Below are 3,973 nucleotides of genomic sequence, written 5' to 3'. Positions count from 1 at the left end.
AGTTTTTCTATCGATGAACAGTATTAAATTAGGATAACCAGCAAGAGGCAGAGGCACAAAAAGGGTCATTGTATGGCAAGCAGGATACCTTATCACAGAGTTCACAATATAATGCAGGCAAGGAACTGATCTCACAGCTGCAGGGTTAGTACTTCATAAATTAAACACAATATAACATGTGGTACAAGCAAAGGAAATTTAAATGAATCCTGGTGGGAACTGTAATTGCATTGCATGGTGTATATAACTCTGCAAAATAATGAGGTGTTTTATGTAATGTAAGACGAGAATGTATTGTTCAGCTGGGAAACAGCTGAACATTCAGAAATGGTACAAGTTTTTAACTGAGTTCTTATTGTTATGCATCTTTTTGAAGCATATCGAACAGCACTCTGAAAACACAGCTTATTTAATTTTATTTCAACAGCATATTACAGAGTAAATACATTTTAGTTTTAGATATAAAATGCAGCATTCGAATCTGATCATCTTACCTGAATGAGTAGCTGGTCATCATTGGCGACATTTAAAAGATCCTCAACCATGACAGCTCTTGCTTTCTGAGAAACCCCATTATCCAGAGGGGTGTGCGAGCCATGAGAGTCACTAGGGTATTTCATTTGGCTGTTTCTTGAATCGGTGGTTAAACAAACATCGTGAGAATAAGTTTGAAGAAAAGCTCTCACCCCCTCTATTCCCACAAACTGGGAGGATGAAAGAGAATTGACATTAGCAAGAGAGGATGTTGAGAATTCGGATTGCCTCCATTCATGAAGTCTGAAGACAAGCAACGTAATGACAAAGAACAGGAACAGGAAGGAAACAACAGAAACAGCAATTACAAGATACAGTGTGAGGTTCGACTCGATGTCTGCAGGAGACAATAAAATGCCCAGATCAGCAACAACTTCCGGGATGCTGTCAGCCAATACAATGGTGACTGTAACTGAAGAAGACAAGAGAGGTTCACCATTGTCCTTCACCAAAACAACCAGCACATGTGTCACAGCATCCTTCTCTATAATGGGTCGAGCAGTCCTGAGTTCTCCATTGTGAAGGCCTACACTAAACAGTCCTTGGTCTGTGGACCTTAGTAGCTGGTAGGAGAGCCAGGCATTCTGACCGGAATCAGCATCAACAGCAATTACCTTTGTGATCAGATAACCGGGTTCAGAGGAACGAGGGGCCATCTCTACCCCAGAGGAGCCATCAGTGGGAGTTGATGGGTACAATATTTCAGGAGTGTTGTCATTCTGATCCAGTATAAAGAATGCCACAGTGGCATTGCTCATCAGACCTGGCGATCCACCATCTTGTGCCTTCACTTTGATTGTAAACCCTCGAAATTCTTCGAAATCAAAAGATCGAAGTGCATAGATAACTCCAGATTCAGAGTTAATGGAGATGGATGAGGTCAGAGGCACATCTCCAACGTGCCCTTCCACAATAGAATACCTAATTTTACCATTCTGATCCCAGTCTTGATCTGTTGCCTTGACTGTAAAAACTGATGTCCCTGGGGGTGTATTTTCCAAGACATGGGCAGTGTATGATACTAGCTCAAACAAAGGTGGGTTATCGTTTTCATCTGTAATCTGCAGACTGATTGTTCTGGTTTTAGTAAGTGGAGGACTACCTTTATCTGTGGCAGTGACTGTGATATTATACTCAGAAACCCGCTCCCTATCCAGAAGCCCATTTGTTATTAAGCTGTAGTAATTCCCAAGGGTCCTGTCCAAATGAAAAGGGAGATGGGGAGGGATGGAACAGACTATGTCACCGAATTCTCCTGAATCTCTGTCATATACCTCTAAGAGGGCCAGGGTTGTCCCTGTGGGGCTATTTTCCACGATCTCGTTACGCAAAAATGAGATTACCATTTCAGGACTATTATCGTTCACATTAATAACATTCACAGACACACTGCAACGTGACACACTTTCGCCATCGGTAGCTTGAACTTCGAATTCATAACGCTCCGTTTCTTCAAAGTCCAGAGGTGAAATGAGGGATATTTCACCAGTTTTAGAATCCAACTGAAATTTCAGTAAAACATTCTCTGTGATTTTATTGAATGAGTATGTTAATATTGAGTTCTCGCCGTGATCTTTATCTGTAGCTTCTATTGTAGTTACGACAGTGCCAGTTGGCACATTTTCCAAAATGTTAATGTTATAGACGGACTGATTGAAAACAGGGGCGTTGTCATTAACATTAATAACAGTGACCAGAATCTGCGCTGTTCCTGTCCTGGCCGGGTCTCCTCCATCTCTAGCTGTGAGGATCAGTTGGTGAAAAACATTTTCTTCGTAGTCTAGAGACTGCTCAAGCACCAGCTCCGCGTGCTGCACACCATCATCCCCAACCTTGACCTCCAGGGTAAAGTGTTTGTTGAAACTGACATCATAGCCCTGAACCGAGTTTTTACCCAAATCGGGGTCATGAGCTTCTGGCATCACAAAGCGTGACCCAGGTGCTTTGCTCTCAATAATTTGTAACACAATCTGTTCCGTTAAAAACGTGGGTGAATTATCGTTAATGTCCTGAATCTCAATCTCCACGGAATATATCTTCATTGTGTGATGAACAATAATCTCAAAATCTATCTGGCAATGAGCGAGCTGCGCACACACCGCTTCTCTGTCGACCCTTTCATTAATGTATAAACGCCCGTTGTTTACATTGAGATTAAAATACTGCTTCCTACCTCCGGACACAATGCGGACTCCTCCTTCTGATAACTCCTTTATATCCATTCCCAGATCCAAAGCCACATTCCCAACAAAAGATCCTTTCCTCGTTTCCTCGGGAATGGAATAACGCAGCTGCCCAGAAGCGGCTCCACAGACTGTCAGCAGAGTAACAAGAAGCAGCAGAGGAGCCCCGGAGTAACAGCGCCTCGATGTCTGAGCCCCGGGGTAACAGGGTCTCGGTGTTTGATCCTCGGCGTAACAGCGTTTTGGTGACTGAGCCCTGGAGTAATAGCGCTTCGATGCCTGAGCCCCAGCGTAACAGCGGCTCGGTGTCTGACCTCCGAAGTAACAGTGCTTCGGTGTATGAGCCCCGGAGTCACAGCGTCTCTTTATCTGAGCCCCGGAGTAACAGTCTCTCGGTCTTTGGCACCAGGAATAACAGCGTCCCCATGTTTCAGGCATAACAGACAAAAACAGGTTCTTTATTTCGCAGGAAATCTAAGTTGTCCTTTACAATCGAGCAGGCGTTCAGAATTGTGCTGAAGTCAACCGAGCTGGATGTAGTTTGAGCAGGTTCTGTCAGACAGGCAGCCAAACTGCGATGTCACTGAGCTATATGGTACCATGTGACCCATGGAATTAGAGTTCATTTCTCTGTTTGGTTAGTGAACAGCGACACTCGGTGTCCTAACAAATAATTGCAATGGCCAAAATAAACCGCTGAGTGGTCCGGCTAAAAAAACAGTTTACTTACTGAAATTGAACTTAATCTCAGCTAAAAAATCAGCGCTGTCAAGTCTGAATATACCACATTTCGTGTGTGCCTGCGTGCGTGTGTCTATGTGAAGAATAAGAACTACATGATTGAATCCATTCACCTACAGTAACACAAGTATTTGTTCTGTAGCATATTATTGAACCACTTACTGTGTTTGAATGGAGATAGAATATACACGTCTGTTTTAGTTGATGATGCACGTTAGAGGTGTCGGAGTCAGAACAAACCAGGGAAATCACGATATTATAACAATGCACAGTCATTCACGTACATCTAACAACGTCAGTGTCTTTAAAGAATTTTCGTCCAAGTAAGAGCACACTTGTAAACCTATGCCAACTGTGTGTGAAAATTCCCGTAAAAATCAGTCTTTTTCTTTGTAAAATGAGAAATGTTCCTATGAACACAGAACTTTTTTCATTGAAATACGACCGAATAAAGTTATTGTGCAAGCTATTTCTTTGACAAATAATTTACTTTTCTCATACAATTCTTTTTTCAA

General features: G+C 42.6%; 1 pseudogene; it reads right to left on the bottom strand.

Moving 5' to 3' along the window:
• Window positions 1–485: 485 nt before the first annotated feature.
• Window positions 486–3,208, bottom strand: LOC138246978 (protocadherin gamma-A6 pseudogene; annotated as a pseudogene).
• Between the last annotated feature and the right edge of the window lie 765 nt (window positions 3,209–3,973).

This window comes from Pleurodeles waltl, chromosome 7 (genome assembly GCF_031143425.1).
Source record: "Pleurodeles waltl isolate 20211129_DDA chromosome 7, aPleWal1.hap1.20221129, whole genome shotgun sequence".
Taxonomy (NCBI): Eukaryota; Metazoa; Chordata; class Amphibia; order Caudata; family Salamandridae; genus Pleurodeles; species Pleurodeles waltl.
The sequence above is the reverse complement of the archived record's forward strand: the minus strand, read 5'-3'. Positions and strand labels throughout refer to the sequence as shown.